The sequence below is a fragment of the Lycorma delicatula genome, chromosome 1 (assembly GCF_047948215.1).
Source record: "Lycorma delicatula isolate Av1 chromosome 1, ASM4794821v1, whole genome shotgun sequence".
In the NCBI taxonomy this organism is placed as follows: domain Eukaryota; kingdom Metazoa; phylum Arthropoda; class Insecta; order Hemiptera; family Fulgoridae; genus Lycorma; species Lycorma delicatula.
Window position 1 is genome coordinate 394,548,648 of NC_134455.1, and position 26,116 is coordinate 394,574,763.

The following is a 26,116-nucleotide window of genomic DNA, read 5'->3' on the forward strand; positions in this document are numbered from 1 at the left end:
ATAAATACTTTACGATTTGGTACAACACGACCAGGATACCTATGTCGATATTCCTTCCGTTGCCGCAGCACTTCCATTGCAAAATCCATAGATGAAAATCAAGTCGGCATATTCGGCATTAATGAAGATACGCGGCATTTTTCAAAACAAAACTAAACAGAATTTCAATTTTTTTAACAAACTTGATTTTTATGCACTCTAAAATGAATACAAAATTACACTTCTTAACAGTTTTCTGAAATTTTTACGATAAGAATTCGACGTATATTGCAAGCATGATTGATCAACAAAAGGTTATTTAACAAATTACCACAATTAACTGACAACAATGAGTAGTATTTAAAGAAATTGTGATGAAAAAAGTCAGTATTGCCAACTTGTTTTCCGTAGGTCTAAAATTTTTGTACCTACTAGAGACACATCTGTTTTATTTTTTTGTAACATTTTCTTCTAAGTTTTCGTCGGTTTTGTTGTTAATAAAAGTCGACATGTTTAAAATTTTATTTCCTTTTTGTTGACATTATTTACATCAATCTTCTTATAATTAAATTCTCTACAATTTATGTTTAAAAAATGTATGATTTATCGCCAATTTAACAACGTTATTGTACGTCAAACGTAAAAAAAAAATGTGTTTTTGTACTCTATTTTTGGCGTTTTACATGAGATATTTTAGAAACTAAGAGAGATATAGTTCTGGGACCTATTTTTTTTCAATTTCTCAGCTCAAAAACCATAAGAAACAATTGAATTTGCCCTTTAATTGACCTTCACAGAATTTCAGAAAGCCTTAATTTACCCGGAGGAACTGAAACTCGGGCGAAATCTTTCAACCTGTATAACTCGCTAACGAAGCGTTTTCGGACCTATGTTTATATGAACTTTTTTCTTATTTTTAGCCTCTAAAATGAGTTGTCAATGTATTGCCCTATCCTCTTGAATCACTCTGCAGATCTTTTCGTTACGCTGCAAACTTCTGTTCTTGTATCCATATGTTTCGGTGTGATTTTAAAGATGTTTAACGTAAAAAAAAACCTCGAAACCGGGATCTCTGGATTTAATGAGGAGGTCCTGTGTTCGAATCTCGGTCAGGCTTGGCATCTTTTCATACGGTACCAATTTCTAGAGGGCTTATGTCCATAATTGTTGAAGCCGGCTTTTTTTAATAAATAAAAAGAGGATGAGGTAATTTTATGTACAAAATTAATTGTGTATCTCAGTAACCATTTGGCTTATGTAAACACGTTATGAAACATTTTTGTAAGATTTTTTTTTTTACTCATGTACATATAAATCGAATTTTCACACATTTTATTCAGATCATTATTTTAATTATTAGATATAAATTGGGTATTTTTTAAAATATCTATTCAAAGTAATAAATGCTAATTGGTAAATTTAAATTATTGTAATTAGTAACAACTATTGAAACTGAAAACTATTATCAAAGGTTTTTGATAAAACTGTTTTAAAAGTAATTTTTATATATATATTTTTTTTAATAGTAACGACAGAATATCTTTTAAAGTCAAATTAGAAAAAAAGTGTTAAAAATCCATAAGTGGGTTAGAAATAATTTAAAATATAAAAGTTAAATAAAATAACTGAAAATTGAAACGTTAGAAATTAATATAATTTAGTTGTACTACTCTTTAATTAAGAAACTCTAAAGTAAACACTAGCGGTAAATGAAAGTAAAGAAAAAAGAATTATATACTGTTATACTATAAAAAAATAAACAATTTTCTTTTATGTAACAAGTAAATAAATTTATACTGCACTGAATTTTAATTTATACTTCATAATAATTAAAATTACAATTTTCCTTAATTAACGGAATTTTCTGTAAATTAACATCCCCCATCCGTATTTGAATTAAAATTTAATTTCTAAACGACGTATTATTTTAAAATTATGTTCCTTGACAAACAAACGTGTTCCTTGAACAAAGAAACGTGTTAAAGTATTAAAATTATAAAAGAATTTCAAAAAAAATTAATAATTACATATAATTATTTAAATCTTTTTTTCTGATTGATGCACAGTAATATACGAGGTGTGTTCAAAAAGTAACGAGAATTTTTGTTTTTTGGAAATAATTTTATTTATTCGCCTACATTAATGTTATCCCTTTCAAAATAGTGCCCGTTGGATATTATACATTTATGCCGGTACATTTTCCAATCCCCGAAACACTTCTGGAACTTGATCTTTGGTTTAGTGTTTAGCACTTTCAGCTATTCGCTTTTAATCTTATCTACTCTTGTAAAAGGACACCCTTTTAAGGTTCCCTTTGTTTTTGGGAATAGAAAAAAGTCACACGGGGCCATATCTGGGGGATATAACGGTTGAGGTATCATTATTACATCCCAACGCCGTAGGGGAAGACACCCGCCTAGTGAAGTTCCGGTCGCCACACAACCCTCCCCACGTTCCTAGCTGTAATGGGCTTTAACGGGAGTCGTCTTTTACCCTCTGACTTTTTACACCTCATAGTAATAAGCCTGGCCTCGTTGGGATGCCACCGATGTAAATGCCTCGGTAGACATTTACATCTGTGATTTATTAACTCGGCTTTTGCCTTCGCTATAGGCCTTGTCTGGACATCTTGATGTCCTACATCGTTTCCCTCCGAACGGAAGGGAAAATCCCGGAAGCACAAATCCCGCGCCTAGTTCTACTTTATTGAGTCAATTCTGTGAATGTCTTGATATTCGAGGCAAATTAATCACATCGTACCACCAAAAGTATTGATCACAACAACGAAGTTTAATCCTAGTTCCCTTAGTGAACTCAACATTAGTTCATACCCCGGATTTAGGTTAGATTATGGACTCCGGTCTGGTCTACAAGGGAGATGCGGATAGACCTCCTACTCCCACTCAGCTCCATTGCAGAGTCCTCTGTGACAGTCACTTTTTCAACCGTTGTCGAAATGACGCTACATCTCACGGATTCATGGGATCCATACCCTCGGCAGTGCAGACACCGTTCCGCCGACAGCTTGTACACTTTAATAATCAACACAATTCTAACTAACTGTGGCTCGTCGCCAATATCCTTACCTTCGGCCAATCAACTGCCCAGGTGGTCCCTAGCTATCCGGGGTGCTACTCTAGTAAATCCCCTCGGCCGTCCTGCGAACATCGAGGAAACTGAGGAAACCAACAGTCTTCCTGTTGACTCGCAGATCAAAGACGGAGTTTACTTTCTTAAGTTCCCTAACAATTTGGTACGTTCAGCTTCGTGCCGGGGACAGAATACAGGACACGGTCCACAGTATCATCGACCCTACAGTCCGGACACAAGCTGGATTCAACCCAACCAAACCTAGCCAATTATCCCTAAAGGCACCATGTCCCGAAAGGAATTTAGTTATATGCCGATCGGGGGGAAACCCAACTAATTGCTCGCAATTCCCTAACGTTTGGAAAAATACCATGCGTGTATCAACCGGTAGAAGAATTGTTCTACCTAGCTTGCCAAGAGTCAAAACCTTGGTCTTCAGTTTCTCGCATACATCCTGAAGTAAGAATCCTTCTTGGATATATAACGCTTGCTACGTTCCGTAGCTAAAATGTCAATGGGTTTTACGCCGGCGATCACAGTGATTGCTTCTCTCGAGACAGTTCTGTAGCCATCGACAACAGCTAACAATAGAAGACGCTGGGCTCGCAAAAGAATGTCTCTATAGCATTGGAATTGTAAACGATGAGTCCAGACGGGCACAGCCTACAAATTATGGCCTCAGAGACACCTTTGTAAAGAATACGTATGGTACGATAATTCAAACCCCAATCGGGATGGATTATTCTACGGACGCCGAAGAAGCCATCGATGGCCTTCTTCGCTACAAACTGGAGGTGCTCCTTGAATTGAAGCTTCTCATCAAGGTATCATTATTACAGTGTTTTTGGCTAAAAATTAACGAACAGTGCAAAAGCCATGAATTGTTTCTCCACAAATCCGGGCTTTTTTTTTTTGATTGCTTCACGCAAAAGGCATTGAACTTGTAGGTAATACTCCTTATTGTTCATCTGACATTGTGGCATGAACTCATGATGCACTATGCCGTTAAAATCTAAGAACACGGTGAGCAACACCTTTACATTCGAGCATTTTGCGGTCTTCGTGATCCAGAATGTCTCCACTGGGCCGATTGAGCTTTAGTTTCGACATCGTACCCGTAAATCCATTTTTCATCACCTGTCATTTGTTTCGGTCAATGCATCGTAGTTCTGCATCGATGTTGACTTCATTTAGCGATTCCTGAGAAACTTCCATTCGCCGCTGTTTTTGTTCGAAATTGAACAATTTTGGAACAAATCACACGTTTCATACCCAAAACATCCGAAAAAAGTTAATGGTTTGACCCGATTCATATACCAACAGCATCAGCGACTTCTCTGATTGTGATTCAGCGATCATTCATAATAATAATTTCTTTCATTTTTCCTCGTTTTTAACGGAAATTGATGTGCTCGAGCGCTCGTCTTGATGTCAGGGGGCGCTCGTCATCTTCAACATCTTCACGACCTTCTTGTAAACGCTTGTCCAACTCGTAAACCCTTGCTTTATTCATAGCAGAATCAGCAAAAGCTACATTTAACATTTTTTAAATTTCGCTACACTTTATTCCATTCTTATAGCAAAATTTAATACAAATTATTATTTGATCCATTATTTACACAAATAAAAATTTGCTGATAGTACCAAAACGCGTGTTATCCTTTTGACAGCTGACAACAGAGTCCAATATGGCTAAAAATGTAGAGATACTTTTCAGACATGTTTACTAATACAAAAACGAAAAAATCCTGAGAATCGGAATAATACAGCCCACAAAATTTCAAAATTCTCCTTATTTTTTGAACTTTTTGAACCCACCTCGTACTTTATAGATCATACCAAAAAAAGGAAAATTAATTAAAAGGTAAAAAATAAATACGATTAAAATCCGTATTACGTTTTACCTCCTTGTACGAAGTAAAGGAAGTATTGTGATCGTGAAAAATTTCGATTTTCAGATTTGAACAGAAATATCCATTTTTACCATCTCTGAATCCATTTACTAGTTTCAGTGTGATGTCTGTACATATGTATGTATCTCGAATTACTCAAAACGATTAGCCGTAGGATTTTGAAATTTTGGATTTAGGACTGTTGTAACATCTAGTTATTCACCTCCTCTTTTGATTGCAATCGACTAAACCAAAAGTATCAAAAAAAGCCCAAAATCCAAAATAAAGATGGATTTTGGAGTTTTTCTTAACTGCAATAATAAGCCCTAACTGAGATCTTTTCAACTATACGGGGCGTTTCATAATATTCTTCGGAGTTTCGAAAATTCATTAACAAAAAACTACTTCACTCATAAGAATAAAACAAGTACTGTACGAAAGAATACTTCAAATAGTTTTTTTCCACGTATACTAGGCAGCTAGCAAATCATTTGCTCGCTAGGCGTCGACAGTAGAGAAAATTGCTGTCACAGGAAGCGAGAAGTAATTTTGTGTGTTAGAATTTCACTCGTCAAAGTCAGTAATTTCTGTGCAACGTGCGTTTCGGTTGAAATTTCATATGGAGCCACCAAGCGACAATTCAATTCGTGCACGGTATAAACAATTCAGTGAAACCGGTCCCTTGTGCAAGCGAAAATCAACCGTTCGTCCATCAACCTCACAAGTCAATGTCGAACGTGTGCGTGCAAGTTTCATTCGCAGCCCGTCAAAATCGACTGCGGCTACAGGCAGAGAATTAAGAATTCCGAAAACAACAGTGTGTAGAGTTCTCCGTAAACGTTTATTATGCAAACCGTACCGTCTTCAATTAATACAGCGTCTTTCTGATGGAGATAAAACACGTAAGCTCGATTTTTGTTTACAGTTACAAGTTACAGTTACAAGTGTTGTTAGAGGAAGGTTTTCTAAAGAAGATAATTTTCAGCGATGGAGCTACATTCCATATTAGCGGCAAAGTAAACCGTCATAACGTGCGAGTTTGGGGAACTGAAAACCCACACGCTTATGTGGAACTCATTTGGGATTATCCGAAAGTAAACGTTTTTTGTACGATCTGTCGTGAGGCAGTGTATGGGCCGTTCTTTTTTGATATACCTGGATATGTTACAATTATGGCTTATGCATCAGCTACTCAACGACTTCATTTTTCAGCAAGATGGTTGTCCTGCCCGTTTTCATAACGAGGTTCGACAGTACATTAACACAACATTATCTCGGCGCTGGATAGGAAGTGCGTCTGAAGAAGACCGACACATTATGCTGTGGCCACCAAGATCACCAGACCTCACGCCATGTTATTTCGTTCTCTGGGGTTACGCGAAAGATAAGGTGTTTATCCCACCGATGCCGCACGATATCGCTCAGCTAAAGGATCGCATAATCGATGCGATCTATCGAAAATGACATGTTAGAACGAGTTTGGCAACAGCTAGACTTTCGTGTCGATGTTTGCCGTGTCACCAGAGGAGCACATATTCAAAATTTATAGATTTTAACAAAAACTGTTTGAGTCCCTGCATCACCTAGTACAACTTTCATTTAGGTAAGTGAAATACTTTTTTGTATTGAATTTTTGTAACTCCTAAGAACATTATGAAACACTCTGTATATTATAAGTGGTATTTATTTTCGTTGGTTCCGGAGTTATAGCTAAATAAATTTTTAATTAATGAAATATTTGGATCTTAAAAGGGTAAGGCACATCAGTTCGAATCCGATTCATCTTCTTTTTTAGTAATTTTTTTTTATTTTAAATATATTTATTTATTAATAATTATTAACCTCTGACTGTAAAAAAAATTACAATAAATAATTCAATAATAACAATAAAAAATCTCAGAAGTTATTAATGAAATAAAAATTTTATGTACTTTTCATTTTAATTCGAACATTTTTACAGGGGTTAATAATTTATTAATAAATCAATATATTTAAAATTAAAAAAAAATTTTTTAATGTATACGAAGGCGGATTCGAACCGATGTATGCATGGTTACGGATCCATCACGTTCTCATTTACACCGCATAACCATTTGAGCGACGTGAAACAAAATTAATATAAAATGCTGTTATCTTTTGTTAGTGTTGTTGTGTTGCATTTTGTGATTCGTTGTGTGTCGAACTCATTTTTACCTTTCGGATAGGTAGGGTTCAGTTTCTTTCGTTGTTTGAAAGTCATTCAGTCTTGTTTGAGACTTGGCTAGATGTGTTTTGTTTTGAGTTCATATTAGTAGGAGACACCGATGGGAATGTCGCTTGTGGGATTCGCATCGGTGGCATCCTGGCTGAGGCTTGACTGCTCCCCCGTTAAAGGCCATGAGGGCGTAAAACGGGGGGGTGGTGGCGAACGGAAGCGTCACAAGGCGGGTGTCTTCCCCTACGCGGTTGGGATGAGATTTGACTGAAAGATGTCAGTGCCGAGATACTAAAGATGACCTCCGGTAAAGCCCATAAGGAATTTGATTAATAAAATTTATTCTTTATATAACCTTAAAAAAAAAAATTGCATGAAACAAATCTGGGGAATTCGGAGACCGTTCCCTTTTAAAAAAATTGCTCAATCTGTATTTTTTTTCTAACTATTTTAATAATCCATTTTAAAAAAAATAAAATTATTTCTCTTTTCATAAAAAAAAATTGACAAATAAATAAATAGATCAGAAAATTTAAATCTAATAAAAATAATTATCAGATTTCTCAAAGGGAAAAGATTATATTTAAAAACTCTGTTAAAATGTCTAAAACGTTCAGTAACATCTTACGTAGCCAGCTTAAAAAATAAAAAAACTATCATTGTTCAAATAGAATTACCCTTCAAATAAAATTACCCTTTAACATTTTTCTCGCTACAATAAAATGTATTTCGATTAGATTGATAGAAAATTCTATTGTTTTTAGTGTCGAAAATAAAGGAACGTCTTTAGTATACAAGTTCAGTATTCGTGAGTAAAACCTATTACTAGTGAACGATATAATCGCGGTACTTTGGCTTGTAGATAATATATATTTGAGTGTGTGTGTGTGTGTGAGAGAGAGAGAGAGAGAGAGAGAGAGAGAGAGAGAGAGAGAGAGAGAGAGCGAGAGAGAGGTCGCTTTAATAATTCACAGTTACAAAGGTTAAGAGATTTAGAAAAACTATTTTGTAAACTAAACATTTAAAAAATATAAACAGGTTCTATAAATCAATAATTTGATTAAATATACGGTTTTAAGTATTAAATTTTCTGTTATTTTAAAATAAGACTGAATTTAATTTGTGCAGTGACAATATTGAATTTCCAATTAAAATGTTAATTAATTTAATTTTGAAAAAAGGTAGTACTCGTATTTTCGTTCAACAAAATAATAAATATCTTTGTTTCCCATTCGATTGATATATATATTGAAAATAGTATACATTAATTTTTTTTTTTTAATTTTGACTGGATTTTAATATGTATGTCACACTGATATCTCAGAAAAATCTTGATCAATCAAGCTGAAATTTTATCTGTGTTCTATTACCTTTTCTTTTTTTTGTTTAGCCTCCGGCAATTACCGTTTAGATAATACATTTTAAGAAGACGAATGAAGATGATATGTATGAGTGTAAATGAAGTATAGTCTTGTACAGTCTCAGTTCGACTATTCATGAGAAGTGTGGTTAATTGAAACCCAACCACCAAAGAAACAAATACGTGGACTAGTAATAGAATAGGTAATGTAGATTTTTATACGACACAACTGTTGACGGGGCATGGCTCGTTCGGCCATTATCTGTTTAGAATTGGAAAAAGACCTACCCCACAATGTGTGTACTGCCTAGAGACTGATGATGCGGAACACACTGTGTTTGTATGCCCAAGATGGGCTCCAAATAGAACAGAAATTTCGGACAATTGAGTTACACCTGAAAACCTCTTAAATTGGATGGTCTATAGTGACGATAACTGGGATCGGTTCCGTAGGTTTGCCGGGGAAATCTTACGCACCAAGGAAGAAGAGGACAGAAGAAGGGGTTTATGAAATTAGGGTAGGGAGGACAGTCCCTCCGTGGAGGGCCCGTACGCCGTGGTATACGGGTTCCTGAGAAGGGGGAGGAACTCCTGGGGAGTGTGGGACAAATAAAAGACCGAATCCCGGTTGGCGGTGCCGCTCCTGCGGGTGCCTCGGCGCTTAGTGGGGACGGTACCGCTGATTAGAGGCAAAGGCATAATGACCGAGACCCGGTTCTCTGCTGAGGGGATGGGAGGTGGCGTAGCCATACATCGTCTCCGAGGCAGGGGATTAGAGGCAGGCGAATAAAATAAAATTAAAGATCCGAGACCGGGGGAGCTAACCTGCCGTGCCGGGTGTACAACCGGTGGGCGGGGGACGCTCCCTTAGAGTAAAAGGACACTCTTCCCGACTGAGTATATTTAAATGGATATCCGGTCGGGAAGAGTAGGGGGGAAAAAAAACCCACCAAAGAACATCGGTATCCACGTTCTAGTATTCAAATCCATGTAAACATACATGGTTATTAACTAGGTCTTGAACGCTGGAACTCTCGACTTAACATAATAATTGATTACGTAACTATCTACAGAACATCTTGCTTTAACATGACGCTACCGAGCAGAGAGTTTCGAATGCCATAAAGGTTGGAGTTCATTCCCTCCCTACATTTCCACTGTAATATCTTTTATTAATTTTTTTTTCACTGTAATTTTTTTATTAATTTAATTTTTGGTGAAATTATCAATTTTCTTTAAAATTTGAGGATAAATCATTTTATACACACTAATGATTTCGAAGTAACATCTATACTGGAGGGTGGAAAATTAGGTATACGGTTGTAGAATTGTAGAGTTTTCTTTGTTAGTAACTGTGATCTTTTATACGTAATACATTATTTATTATAAAACAGAACAGTACCTTTAGGAGGACACGATCAGAATTACTATTGTGATTAAGTAGAATATGTGAGGTATTCAAATCACCGGTCTTCAGCATTTACACATTCCTGCAGTCTAGTTTATACATTCAAGCCCACTTTTGTACATCTCAATTCCCCCCCCCCTCCGGGGGAAAAACCCGCCTCGTAGCGTGTCTGTTCGCTATACCACCCCCTCCATTCTGATCCAATAGTGGCTTTATCGGAAGACATCTTTTTATTCTGATCAAACTGATCGCATTCTATAGTCGTTAGTCCGGCTTCGTGTAATGCCAGCGATGCAGATGCCCCGAGAGACGGCCACATCGGTAAATTCCTCCCTAGTAAAGTTTGCCTTCAAAGAAGACATCAGACAGCTAACTCTACCAAGTAGTCCTCAGGAACTAAGCTAACAGTCTATATGCGGAAGATCAAAGACCCAGCGGTTAACTTTACAATTCTGTCATCACCTAAACCGTATGTACCCACTTTACAAACGATTGTAATAACTTTATGCCACGACGGCATATCAAAATTCATTTGTAACGACGGGATATCGTAATTAAATTAGTCTTTGGAGTGCTACCGGCGAGAAATAAATGTCCCAGAGGGCCTGAAATCTGTTCCGTTCGGGAGCCGAGTGTAACTTCTAGTCTCTCACTTCAGCTCCAACTTTGAGGACCGCTTGGATCGCAAACAATATTTAACTTATTTTTCCTTTAATAAGTGCGCACTCCGATTCAACAAGATGCCATGCTAAGTCGGTAAAAATCGTGCCCGGGAAATGACTGATTTCTCGGGCACGACCACATTTTTTACTGAGGTTTTTATCATTATTTATTTCTTGGCACACGTCTGTCGTGAAGTTTTCTGTTGCGTAATAAACGCAGTTATGCCTATTAACAGCGTTGAAAGTTTAAATTTCGATTCATCGGACGAATACGCTTTGCGATTGATGCCAACCCCTTATGCAGGGATGTCTTAGTCGTGGAATAGTACACCACGACTAAGACATTCCAAGTACAAGTTTATACAGGATATGGGGGGATGGTATGCCTTGAGCTTGTTTTTAATGGCAACAGGTGCCTAGGTGCTCACTACCGATGTTAATTTGAACCAATATCTGTTTCGGTTCCGCCTGGCAGCTGTGCGTCTGCGGGTAGGTCCAGTCAAATGAACCCCTGATGTTTGACTTCCCTGCTCTTGAGGGGCCCAGAGACCGGACCACCCTGGAACTTGAGGTAATAAGGAAAATTAGCGAGTCAATGTGGCGAGAGCCGCAATGTCGGACCGTGTAGGTGTTCCTTGATGCGGTTGCTTTGTTCAACCCACATCAGTAGTTTACTTAAGGGAAAGGCTCCTACCGCACGCACTGCTGTTGGAAGCTAACCTAGAGATACGGCTGACCACCGGCCAATTAAGGGTCGAAGCGCTTTTATGGTGGACAAGTACTTGCTGGCATTCAGCAACCTAGGAATGGCAGCGAATTGTTGTGTAGATGAAGTAAATTTCAATTTACGGATGTCATATACGTAAACTGGAATAAAATGTTCAGCATTTTAAAAAAATTAGGGTTCAAATACAGAGATAGAAGAACAATTGCTAACATGTACAGGAACCAAACAGCAACAGTAGCAATTGAAGAACATAAGAAAGAAGCCATAATAAGAAAGGGAGTCCGACAAGGATGTTCTCTATCTCCGTTACTTTTTAATCTTTACATGGAACTAGCAGTTAATGATGTTAAAGAACAATTTAGATTCGGAGTAACAGTGCAAGGTGAAAAGATAAAGATGCTACGATTTGCTGATGATATAGTAATTCTAGCCGAGAGTAAAAAGGATTTAGAAGAAACAATGAACGGCATAGATGAAGTCCTACGCAAGAACTATCGCATGAAAATAAACAAGAACAAAACAAAAGTAATGAAATGTAGTAGAAATAACAAAAATGGACCGCTGAATGTGAAAATAGGAGGAGAAAAGATTATGGAGGTAGAAGAATTTTGTTATTTGGGAAGTAGAATTACTAAAGATGGACGAAGCAGGAGCGATATAAAATGCCGAATAGCACAAGCTAAACGAGCCTTCAGTAAGAAATATAAGTTGTTTACATCAAATATTAATTTAAACGTCAGGAAAATATTTTTGAAAGTGTATGTTTGGAGTGTCGCTTTATATGGAAGTGAAACTTGGACAATCGGAGTATCTGAGAAGAAAAGGTTAGAAGCTTTTGAAATGCGGTGCTATAGGAGAATGTTAAAAATCAGATGGGTGGATAAAGTGACAAATGAGGAGGTATTGCGGCAAATAGATGAAGAAAGAAGCGTTTGGAAAAATGTAGTTAAAAGAAGAGACGGACTTATAGGCCACATACTAAGGCATCCTGGAATAGTCGCTTTAATTTTGGAAGGACAGGTAGAAGGGAAAAATTGTGTAGGCAGGCCACGTTTGGTATATGTAAAACAAATTGTTAGGGATGTAGGATGTAGAGGGTATACTGAAATGAAACGACTAGCACTAGATAGAGAATCTTGGAGAGCTGCATCAAACCAGTCAAATGACTGAAGACAAAAAAAAAAAAAAAAAAAAAAAAAAAAAAAAATATATATATATAGTTTTAGTAGTTGACGGGGTACGCCTACCCATTTTAGTAAATATATGACAAGTGAGCGGTTGGGACACTAACCCGGTGGTGCATGGCAACGCGCTTAATCCGCTTACGCTGTTAGGTTAGCTCTAGGAGCTATTTAGGACACTGATTGGTGAACTGTTTCGAGGCTCAGTAGCCGTTTGAGGTACAGACATTCGATCTTATGCTTTAGGACGACCGAATGGGGTGGTGGCGGGAGAAATGCCAAGAAAACCAATCCCCTTGTCTTTTTGCTTTCAAGTTTCGTCAGATCGTCGATCTGGATCATCTTCCAATAATCCATGAAGTGATCTTGGCCGACACATTTTGAAACCTAAACGTTCCATTACACGCCCCAAATATCTTGCTGGAATGATTAAATCACGAGAAGCTCTCTCTTATTTTATCTTTTTAGGTTTTGGATAAATGCCTGCGGAACAAACATTTCATATCTTGGATAGTTACTCTGACCGGGCTTTTACTCTTTGGCATATTACAGGTGGAACAATTCGGATCAAATTTATTGCGTCATCTGTAAATTGTTAGTTTATTTAGCGGTGGTATATCAAATTCTGTAGCCCATTTTCGTCGAATCATTTCAACATTCTCAATCTTCCAGTATTGTTTGACTATTCACTTCCGTCGTTCAACGGTGAAATTACTAGCCACGATTATCTGAAAAATACTAATATTAAGTAATTAAGTAAATTACTAATTAAGTAACAAATAATGAATCCAGTAATACCTATTAGTATTACTATTAGAAAAAAAAAAATTAATTATTTTTACATGGAATATTCACGTTAAAATAGAATTTCCTTAATAATACAAATCTATAATGAATCGAAGGGAACGGGTATATTAGATCAATGGCTTTTAGCTTATCGTAGTTAAGTATAATCCGCATCATGAGCTTAATGTTATTAAAAAGAGAATCTCATTAGATAGTGCCCAGTTTTATGTTACGCCTTTCTTTACAGTTCATAAATATCAAACTTAAAACACGAATAGAAATTTTATTGTTCATCTTTCTACTGTTGTATATTTTTATTATCGCTAGTGTATATTCGTTAAGCCCCATCAACCTTTCTTTTACATTCACAAGGAATAAATAACAAGATATTTTTCATAAAAGAATTCTTGCGGTGTGTATATTAAGCGTTTTATCTTTATTATTTTTTAAATTTAATTACGCAAGAATTACGTTTTCTTCTTTGGAACGTAGTAGCTAATTTATTTTTAAAAAATCTGATTTGGACACCGCATTACAGCTCCTTGTATACCTATTAAATTATATTTACGTATTATTTTTAAAATTAAACGTACATAACATTTTCTTTCATCGATAACTTCTGATTTTTTTCATATTTGTTTTAGTTTATTGTTATTATTGTATTATTTGTATTTGTATTATATGTTTTAGTTTATTGTATTATTCAGAAGTGGAAAGAGAAATGAACATTGGTAAAATAGACGGAGCATACAGGAAAGTTATTTCATAAGCGATACTTATTTTCACCGGTTCTAGAGTCATGGCCAAATAAAATTTTAATTAATGAAATATTTGCATCTTACAAGGGGAAGGAACATCCGTTCAAATTCAACTTCTTCTCCTTTTTTTAACTTTTTTATTTTTATTAAATAGACGGAGCATACTGGAAAGTTAAGGAACATTTTGGGGTACATAAATTAAAATGTAATAATGTGTTAAACAAAGATGGTACACCAATATATAATACGAAAGGTAAAGTCGATAGATGAGTGGAATATATTGAAGAGTTATACGGACGAAATGCATTAGAAAATGGTGTTATAGAGGAAGAAGAGGAAGTTGAGGAGGATGAAATTGGAGAAACAATACTGAGATCTGAATTTAAGAGAGCATTAAAAGATTTAAATGGCAGAAAGGCTCCTGGAATAGACGGAATACCTGTAGAATTACTGCGCAGTGCAGGCGAGGAAGCGATTGATAGATTATACAAACTGGTGTGTAATATTTATGAAAATGGGGAATTTCCATCAGACTTCAAAAAAAGAGTTATAGTTATGATACCAAAGAAAGCAGGGGCAGATAAATGTGAAGAATACAGAACAATTAGTTTAACTAGTCATGCATCAAAAATCTTAACTAGACTTTTATACAGAAGAATTGAGAGGAGTGGAGGAAGTGTTAGGAGAAGACCAATTTGGTTCAGGAAAAGTATAGGGACAAGGGAAGCAATTTTAGGCCTCAGATTAATAGTAAAAGGAAGATTAAAGAAAAACAAACCGACATACTTTGCGTTTATAGACCTAGAAAAGGCTTTCGATAACGTAGATTGGAATAAAATGTTCAGAATTTAAAAAAAATTAGGGTTCAAATACAGAGATAGAAGAACAATTGCTAACATGTACAGGAACCAAACAGCAACAATAACAATTGAAGAACATAAGAAAGAAGCCCTAATAAGAAAGTGAGTCCGACGAGGATGTTCCCTATCTCCGTTACTTTTTAATCTTTACATGGAACTAGCAGTTAATGATGTTAAAGAACAATTTAGATTCGGAGTAACAGTACAATGTGAAAAGATAAAGATGCTACGATTTGCTGATGATATAGTAATTCTAGCCGAGAGTAAAAAGGTTTAGAAGAAACAATGAACGGCATAGATGAAGTCCTACGCAAAAACTATCGCGTGAAAATAAACAAGAACAAAACAAAAGTAATGAAATGTAGTAGAAATAACAAAGATGGACCGCTGAATGTGAAAATAGGAGGAGAAAAGATTATGGAGGTAGAAGAATTTTGTTATTTGGGAAGTAAAATTACTAAAGATGGACGTAGCAGGAGCGATATAAAATGCCGAATAGCACAAGCTAAACGAGCCTTCAGTAAGAAATATAATTTGTTTACATCAAAAATGAATTTAAATGTCAGGAAATGATTTTTGAAAGTGTATGTTTGGAGTGTCGCTTTATATGGAAGTGAAACTTGGACGATCGGAGTATCTGAGAAGAAAAGATTAGAAGCTTTTGAAATGCGGTGCTATAGGAGAATGTTAAAAATCAGACGGGTGGATAAAGTGACAAATGAAGAGGTATTGCGGCAAATAGATGAAGAAAGAAGCATTTGGAAAAATATAGTTAAAAGAAGAGACAGACTTATAGGCCACATACTAAGGCATCCTGGAATAGTCGCTTTAATATTGGAAGGACAGGTAGAAGGGAAAAATTGTGTAGGCAGGCCACGTTTGGAATATGTAAAACAAATTGTTGGGGATGTAGGATGTAGAGGGTATACTGAAATGAAACGACTAGCACTAGATAGGGAATCTTGGAGAGCTGCATCAAACCAGTCAAATGACTGAAGACAAAAAAAAATTGAATTATTATTTATTGTAAAAGTTTTTTTTTATATTTAAATTTAAAAAAAAAGCTAAAAAAAATATATATATATATGAAATCGGATTCCAACCTATGTGCGTTTCCTTTGTAAGATCCAAATATTTCATTAATTAAAATTTTATTCGGGTAGAATTTTGGAACCGATGAAAATAAGTATCGCTTTTGATATATCGTTGAAAAGTTTTCAACGAAGGGTTTATTACTGCAGTTAAGAAAAAGTCCAAATATTTTGGATTTTTTTTTTTTAGACAATTTTGGTCAAGTCGATTGTAATCAAGAGTGGAGGTACGCAATTAGATGTTACAACAGTTCTAAATCCAAAATTTCAACATTTATGGCTAATCGGTTTTGAGTTATGCGAGGTACATACATACATATAGACGTCACGCCAAAACAAGTCAAAATGGATATTTTCGTTGAAAATCGAAATCCGAAATTTTTCGCGATTACAATACTTCCTTTACTTCGTACAAGGAAGTAAAAATATAGTTTTTTTTTTTTTTTTTTTGTCTTCAGTCATTTGACTGGTTTGATGCAGCTCTCCAAGATTCCCTATCTAGTGCTAGTCGTTTCATTTCAGTATACCCTCTACATCCTACATCCCCAACAATTTGTTTTACATACTCCAAACGTGGCCTGCCTACACAATTTTTCCCTTCTAACTGTCCTTCCAATATTAAAGCGACTATTCCAGGATGCCTTAGTATGTGGCCTACAAGTCTTTCTCTTCTTTTAACTATATTTTTCCAAATGCTTCTTTCTTCATCTATTTGCAGCAATACGTCTTCATTTGTCACTTTGTCCACCCGTCTGATTTTTAACATTCTCCTATAGCACCGCATTTCAAAAGCTTCTAATCTTTTCTTCTCAGATACTCCGATCGTCCAAGTTTCACTTCCATATAAAGCGACACTCCAAACATACACTTTCAAAAATCTTTTCCTGACATTTAAATTAATTTTTGATGTAAACAAATTATATTTCTTACTGAAGGCTCGTTTAGCTTGTGCTATTCGGCATTTTATATCGCTCCTGCTTCGTCCATCTTTAGTAATTTTACTTCCCAAATAACAAAATTCTTCTACCTCCATAATCTTTTCTCCTCCTAATTTCACATTCAGCGGTCCATCTTTGTTATTTCTACTACATTTCATTACTTTTGTTTTGTTCTTGTTTATTTTCATGCGATAGTTCTTGCGTAGGACTTCATCTATGCCGTTCATTGTTTCTCCTAAATCCTTTTTACTCTCGGCTAGAATTACTATATCATCAGCAAATCGTAGCATCTTTATCTTTTCACCTTGTACTGTTACTCCGAATCTAAATTGTTCTTTAACATCATTAACTGCTAGTTCCATGTAAAGATTAAAAAGTAACGGAGATAGGGAACATCCTTGTCGGACTCCCTTTCTTATTAGGGCTTCTTTCTTATGTTCTTCAATTGTTATTGTTGCTATTTGGTTCCCGTACATGTTAGCAATTGTTCTTCTATCTCTGTATTTGAACCCTAATTTTTTTAAAATGCTGAACATTTTATTCCAGTCTACGTTATCGAATGCCTTTTCTAGGTCTATAAACGCCAAGTATGTCGGTTTGTTTTTCTTTAATCTTCCTTCTACTATTAAACTGAGGCCTAAAATTGCTTCCCTTGTCCCTATACTTTTCCTGAAACCAAATTGGTCTTCTCCTAACACTTCTTCCACTCTCCTCTCAATTCTGTATAAAATTCTAGTTAAGATTTTTGATGCATGACTAGTTAAACTAATTGTTCTGTATTCTTCACATTTATCTGCCCCTGCTTTCTTTGGTATTATAACTATAACACTTTTTTTGAAGTCTTATGGAAATTCCCCATTTTCATAAATATTACACACCAGTTTGTATAAAAATATAGTAATGCGTTTTAATTATGGTAATTTTTAACAGGATTGTAATAATCCATTCTCACCGGTTGTTTTATTTGTGTACATAGCCATCGGATTGGTTGGAGGTAGTCGCATCGGCATCGTGCCACGGTTATATTGGTATTGTTTGTGATTCGATTTGGGGCTCCCGCTGATGAGAGTGGCTGCGCTGCCGTGGTATGGTAGCCCGTGCGACTGGGGGAGTGGCTTCCCTTCGCCGGTGGCGGTCCTGATCGTGATTTGGTAATGCCACGCGAGACACCGTGATTAGATCGGGAGGTGATGATGCGGGATTTGTCCCCGGCTCTGTGCGGACCGGAATAAGGTTGCATTCCCCTTTTTAGGTGACCTAAGCCGGTCGACTTATTTGGTTTGGTGGGTTTGAATTTCTATGTTGTTTCTATGTTCTACTTTTGATTGGTATGAGTGTAGCGCTGATTTAACTTTAAACTAGTTCGTTTTCTGAGACATTTATAGTCAGGAACGGGGGGTTATAAAATCTGGACTAGGCGCGGGGTTCGCGTTTCCGGTTAGTTAGTTTCAGGGAATCATGTTAGGTTGGATGTGAAGATGTCCGTTTGAGGCCTACGTGAAGGCGAAATTTGATACGTATTTACTGATGCGAATGTAATCGGTTCGAGGGTCTAAAGACGATCTCCGGTAAAGCCCCTCAGGATTTGAAACTGAGGGGGTGGTGTGGCGACCGGTAACGTTACAAGGTGGGTGTCTTCCCCCTACGTGGTTTGGATGTGTACACTTATACTTGTAATTTCATCGCTTTTTAATCCTTCGATTTTTTTACGGTACTGTTTCTATAAATTCTTAATATTTTTCATAAATTATACGTCTTTTAATTTCGGGTAAAATTTATAGATAATTCTTAACTAGTTAAGGGGAAACTAGGGATAGCAAAAATCTCGACTTAAACGGGGAATGGATGCAATGTAAATATGTAACTTTAATGTAGATAAAACTATGTCGTTATTCTTCTCATGTAGATTTAACGTTGGTGATGTCCCCGTCGATAGATTTCCCATTAACGAATAAAATATGTCGCATTTTGATACGGTTTATTTTAATTAACTTCAAAACTCAAACGTTTATAATTAGTTTTTATGGAATTTATTTATGAGGGTTTTATTTAAAAACGTTTATTCTTTTATTACCCGTTTTAAAACAAAGTTGTTTTACGCCAAATGTAAAATATTTTCTTTTTCAAATCCAGTTTATTGTTTTATACCGCGTATTTTCGAAAACTATTAGAAATTCAGATGTGCGATCTGTATTTTGGAATTTTTCCGGTAAAATTTTATATGAAAACGGTAAATGTATCCCTTAATTTTAATCCTAAGAATAAAAATCCGGCTTAATTTTAGAGAACACGCAGAAATTAGAGCGAAATCTTTCGCCAGCCGACATTCCTTAACGAACTTATGTTAATGTTGTCGCGTGTTCGCGGCTAGATCAAGATATTGAGAAATTAACTATTGTTTTTGTATTAAATTTAATTTTAATAAAAATAATAATAATAATGACAATAGTAATATTGATAATAAGCGACAATAATAAGTAACTCACAATAATAATACCCGTGGCAACAACAAACATTAATAATAATAAACAAATAATAATTGTAGTAATCAAAAGTACACAACAACAACAATAATAATAGTGATTACATACAAAACAGAATTTAATGTAATCGTCAGGATTTATTAACAGGTAAATAAATAATGAAAAGAAGAATTCAGTTCAAGTCACAAAAGATATTAGCATGACCGCTAATGCATTTAACCACTCACTAGTCTTGTATTAACAACAATAGTAGAATAAATAAGACAATTATAAAGTTCTTTCACTGTAAATACCTTTGTTCACAAATAAAATTACCCTAACAGTTGACGAATGATATTTAGAATATTATCTCTTTCACTTATAGTCTAACAGTAACTCACCAAACCATTTCTTATTTTCATGTACTGGAATTATTTCTGACGTCACCTTAATCGCGTCGAATTTAGTTCACACTAGAAATTCGCTCCTTCACTTCCTCGCAGAATACTCTCGTTTCAAAATCGCATAATAATCGTAACACTCTTTTCCAGACTGACATCATAACGTCTCGCTTGACCGATCGTCAACCGGTCTTTTCCGGAGTATTTATACTCCTATCTTCTTTACGTGCAGCATCTGACCCCAGTTAAGCGTGAGAACGATCGATCGAGCCCTTTTATTTCCATGCATTCCTATTCTGGTCCGGTAACTCTTCACATAGAACAACACTTGTTTATGTGTGTCAGTGGGAAGTTATTACGAAGGACGATTGTTATTTGGACCTGTTATCTTTACAAAAACGATTCCTTTAGCCCTTTTTTGGACTCTTATTATATTTTTCACTGCTTTCTTCTTAATTTGTAGGAATCAGGCTTTACCGGTCTTGTTACAGTATGAACTTTCATTTTTATTTTCACCCATAGAACATGTCCTCAAATTTTGTTGCGTTCTTTCTGAATCACTCTGTATTTATAATTGATTATATTATGACACGATCTATTATTATTATACAATTTAATGAAGCGATTCTCAAATGTTTTTACATTCATGTGAATTACAGATTAGTAGCGTACCGTTGAATTAAATATATAATATGTCACTAGGATAACGATAGAGTTATATCTCAGAATGGTAAAACAATAAAAAATTACAATCTCTTTTGAAAGAATCTATTTAATGTTTTGAAAAATATCAGGTATTACTTTCTTTTTTTTTATTTATTACAAATATTTTAAACATTTATTTAGTTTATAAAGAAATATTACATATATATTTACTTTAAATTTCTGTTGAAGACTAAAGATTAAGTAAGAAGGATGTTATTGCAAGCTTAATCAAGCGAAGAGATATCTAGTACAGTTGAACTTGAATTTAAGCTCAAATTCGGATCAAGGTCCAGTTTATTACAAAATCTTTACATTCGCTAAGAGAAAATCCAGTTTCACAAACATATGTGGTAGAAAATAGAATTAAAAATAACAATCCGATAAATATTTTATTATTTTGTTTGTTTGTTTAACTTACAGGATCACCGTTAGATATTGCTTTAGAGGATGAGATGAATGATTTGTAGCGTGTGTGAAAAATGCCATTCCTGACCTGGATTCGAACCCGGGACGTCAAGATGAAAGACCGAGACGTTACTACTCGAGCAATGGAGGTCAGTATTTATAACCTTTAGCTAAAATTCACGAAACTCTAGAAATTTCCATTTCAGTGGCGGTTCGTAGCTAAAATTAGTGGGGATGCTGCTCCAGAAAATTTTCTTCTGGGCTGTTTCAAGACCGTTGTTAAAGTTTTGTGCAAATTAAAAGACGCGAAAAAATGAATCAAATAGAATAGCTGGGAGTAGGATAATAATTTAATTCTACACTTTCTTCGCATTCAAGAATATAGTACACTATTTTTAAGCACATCGGCTTAAAACCCGTATTCGGTTTAATCGAATAAACAATAAGATGTTAATATTTTTTAGTATTATTAGATAATAACGTAATAAAATGTCCGCTTAAATACACTATAGCCCAACGGTGCTTAATTTAAATTTCTACGGGCACAGAAACAAATACGTAATTCGTTTTTACTAATTATCTTCTCTTTCACTCTTCCAGCCTGTTTTTGGTCAGATTTTGCGATCAAAGATTCCTTGCTTTCCACCATCTTCTGATCGCTACTGAAAAAATAACTAAACCGTTTTCGTATTCCTTCAACCGACTAAAATAGAAAAGGGAACGAACAAGGAACGTTCCATATACACGCGGAGTAAAAAAAAACTACCTTCCACCAGCACGCTAGGGTTGGTGCTGCGGGAGGGACAGTGCTCTCTCTCCCTCGCGTATAGCTTCCTATGTGCGCATGCTAACAACAGCCTAATGCCGCTGGAACTGTGAAGCGCACAGTTTCATACAAACATTTATATATTTTTTTCATAAACTAGAGGACGGTTACTGACTTTAAAGTTAAGGATTATATATTGTACAAGTATAAAGAAAGGATTAAAGAAAAAAGAACTCATTATATTAAATGTTGTCGATAATATCAGGGGGAAATAGGGGGTGCTGCAGTTTTATAGTGCCTATACGCAATCCGCCACTGTAGAAGACAATAACGTCCAGATATTAGATAAAGTCAACGTACGATTATAACGATAGAAATTGGTTTGCTTGGCATTTGTCCTGCCGCCACCCCAATCGGTCGCCCTAAAGCATAAGACCGTGTCACAAATGGCAACTGAGCCTCGAACAGTTTAGCGATCAGTGTCCTAAATAGCTCCTAGAGCTTACCTAACAAAATGAGCAGACTAAGCGTGGTGCCGTACACCACCGGCTTACGTGGCCCAATCGCTCACTTGTCATATATTTACTAAAATGGGTAAGTGCTTCCCGTCGACTGGTAAAAATATATATGATTAATTAAAATTTACTTCGTCTACACAGCAATTTACTGCCACGCCTTGGTCGCTGAATGACAGCAAGTACCTGTCCTCCATTTTAAAGCGCTAGGAGTGTTAATTGGCTGGTGGTCAGCCATATATATATATATATATATATATATATATATATATATATATATATATATATATATATATATATCTAGTTTAGCTTTACACAGCAGTACGGTAGAAGTCTTTTCCCTTGGGTAAACTACTTAAGTCGGTTGAACAAAGCAACCGCATCAAGGAACTCCAACACACACCGACAATGCGGTTCTCGCCGCTTGTGAGTGGCCAATTTCCCTTGAACTCGAAGTTCCAGGGTGGCCCGGTCTTTGCCCGTTCAAAAGCAGGGAAGTCTCAAACATCAGGTGTTCATTTGACTGGACCTCCCCGCAGACGCACAGTTCATCAGCTGCCAGGCGGTACCGAAACAGATTTGGTTAGCTGGCATTTCTCCCGCCACCACCCCATTCGGTCGCCCTAGAGCATAGACCAAATGTACTGTGCCAATAAACGGCTACTGAGCCTCGAAACAGATTTGCGACCTCGTTATCCTAATTGCTCCTAATGAACTCCTATCTTGCGTGAGCGGTTAAGCTGGGTGCTGTACAGCACCCGCCTATGTGTCCCTACCGCTCACCTGTCACATTAAAACTAAATCGGGGAGGCGCACCCCTTGTTACAATTAAAACAATAAAAGTTACAAAATAAAAGACGGCAATTTAAACCGCCACGCCTCGGTCGCTGTTTGCCAGCTAGTGTCTGTCCACCATTTAAGCGCTTGGAGCTTTATTGGCTGATCGCAGCCATTATTTCCAGGAAGGTTTTCCACCGACACGCCATATTTAAGTCCCCATAAATTTAAACTTAAACTACCGATGACGGTTGAACATCGCAACCTCATCGAGGAACTCCCACACGGTCCGACAATGCGGCTCACGCCACATTGACTCGCCGTTTATGAGCGGCCAGTTTTCCCCCTGACCTCTAAGTTCCAGGGTGGCCCGGTCTCTGGCCCCCCCAAGAGCAGGGCAGTCGAACATTAGGTGTTCGTTCGACTGGACCTCCCCACAGACGCACAACTCATCAGCCGCTAGGCGAAACCTGAACAGATATTGCATCAAATTCACGTGGTTGGTGAGCACTTGGGCACCCGCCGCCCTTAAAAATGAACTTGAGGCATACCATCCCCCCAGATCCTGTATAAATCTATACAGAGATCTTCCCTTAGACGTGGTGTGCCATTCATGCTGCCATGCCTCCATCGCGAGGCCCCAAAGCCTCTTCCGCAGGCGGGAAATGGGCAAATTGTTACCGAAACAGATATCGGTTTAAATTAACATGTTTGGTGTACATTGCCCATTGGTTGCCCCATTTGGGTGCTCATTGCCCTTAAAATCGAGCTTGAGGCATACCATTCCCCCGGATCCTGTATAAACATATACAAGGATCTTTCCTTAGTCGTGGTGTCCCGTTCCAGCTACCATGTTTCCATCGCGAGGCTCCATAGCCTCTTCCGCAGGCGGGAGATGGGCGACTGAACGAAATTTAGATCCGGTGCATTGTGATCGCCGTTCCGCTTCGGTACTGACTCGACTCGAAACCGCATCCCAAATACCTCGGCTTCCTGGATGGACTCTTTGTAATTTCCCCATGGTTGCCCGAACTTTCACCACTAAACCGATTGGGAGAGCCTTTCCCGTTACCGTGGTAGCGAAAAAAATTCTTTTACCAGAATTAAAAAAAGCGTTTAATAAAGCCTTTCATCCGGATTGTTCCAAATTCGAATCCCGGTCAGGGATGACGTATTTAATTCCAGTTTTCATATTTCTACGTACATAATCTTCGAAATTATGCGGGTGAATTATTCATCTTGGCCAAAATATTATTCCATACGGTGACCAGACTTAGAATCGGTCACACGCGATTAACAAATTTATATTTGTTAACCGGCGAAGTGAGACCAATGTGCGGTGTTTGTAATAAAACACTGACAATCAAGCATCTAATAGAAGAGTGTAACATATATGAGGACCTCAGAAAGAGGTTCCGTCTTACAAATAATATTAGTGCTGATCTGGATAATGGAAATGAAGAAAATATAGTTGCATTTTTACACGCCAGTGGACTTCTTAAAAGTCTATAATGTGGAAGTTTAAAGCTGTGGTAAGAGATACTCTAAGCGGTAGTTTTATATATACATATAAGGGAGTCTCGAAGCGTGGCACGTATAGTGACGGGAGGTAGCCCTCTTGCCTAGGCCATTTTGGCTCACCTGCATTCAAGAGCAGTGAGTCGGGGTGTGTCCGATGATGGCATGGGGGACCCTCAAGGGTGGATTGAGGGCGCGAGGCTATGGGTGTACGCCGTGCATGCCTATGGCCTGATATAAGAAGGATTCAACTGCCACGGCACCCTGGCACGACTGATATACTGCTCAACGGCGGTTCTGGTCGCTCCGAGGGTGCTTAAGCAAACTATAAATGAGACTTCGTAGAAGAAAGAAAGATATGGTATCGATTAGTTTAATTTCAATTTTAAGTTCATGGTCTTTTGAGAACCTATCTCAAATTTTAATATCGGGGCCCTTTACACCCCGTAAGTGTTTGTGATTGTCCTTGTCTTTCATGTTTTAATGTTTATTGTGAAGTTTGTGTTTTTAAATAAAATGTAAGGGCCCTTTACACCCTTACATATGACGATCCTGATGGAGATAATAATTTCTTTTAAAGAATGTGACGAGGGCTAATGACCTTAGCAGTCGATGCCCGTAAAAATTCAGTTAAAAAAAAAAAAAAAAAAAAATTATTCCATACTGTAAATCTTTTCTTTAAAGAAATTTACTTAGAGATTTTTACTTTTTATAATTTTTTTTTTTAATTATTAAAAAAAAATTATGATTTATATTACTTGTAATGTAAATATATTTTCTTTTTTTTATCTAATAATTAAAATTTATTTGTTGAACAAAAAAAATTGTTTTAAATTTTACCAACTAAAATAACAGGTTAAAAAAAGAACTTATGTCAAATTTCTCACGGAATAAAATTGCTAATATAAATTAGGATGATTCTTTCGTTCATAAACCTGAAAAAAAATCGGTGCACTAGAGTTTTAATCATTTAGTCTAAAGGTAGGTTAAAATGATTGAGAATAGGGTACGGGAGAATTTTCCACATCTGCGCAGTTTTAAAAGGGTGCTATAGGGGGCGGTACTGAAAGGGGGAATTGTTAGAGAAAGAGAGAAATACGGTCTATCTTTCCAGCAGTGTTACCGCGCGACAGTAACACGCGTGGTGTTGTACTGTGCACCTGACGGTATGTCACCCTTTATAATATTTACAGCATTACTTTATTGCCGTCTAATATCATGTGAGTAATATTTTTATATATTAAAATGTTGTGTTACAAATATTTGTTTAATAATTTAAAATCCTGCTGTATTTCAAATAAAATTGTTATTTTTGGGTAAATTATATTTAAACTAATTTCAGGAAGTTATAATAAAACTAATATATATATATATATATATATATATATAATATTATATTTATTAATCTCTTGGGTTAACCAATCAACTAAACAAATTTATAAATTCAATTCACTACGCTTCACTTAGAATTCTCTAAGCGTCCTCAAGTAAGAATACCACATTCATGCAAAATTCTCTTACGTACAAAGAAATTACGTGTTCCTTCCATCCTAGATAACAATATTTTCTCTCCACACTTGTCGTAATAGATCCTCCCGTACTCATACATGACTCATCTTACCTTTAGGTAATTATATGTAA

General features: G+C 36.3%; 1 protein-coding gene across 1 annotated transcript in view; it reads left to right on the forward strand.

Moving 5' to 3' along the window:
- LOC142318475 (lachesin-like) overlaps positions 1–26,116 on the forward strand; it is a 903,759-nt gene that overhangs the window by 102,756 nt on the left and 774,887 nt on the right. The window contains exon 4 of the mRNA XM_075355059.1: positions 20,915–21,048. The gene's annotated coding sequence lies outside the window, so the exon portion shown is untranslated. The remainder of the gene's footprint in view (positions 1–20,914; positions 21,049–26,116) is intronic.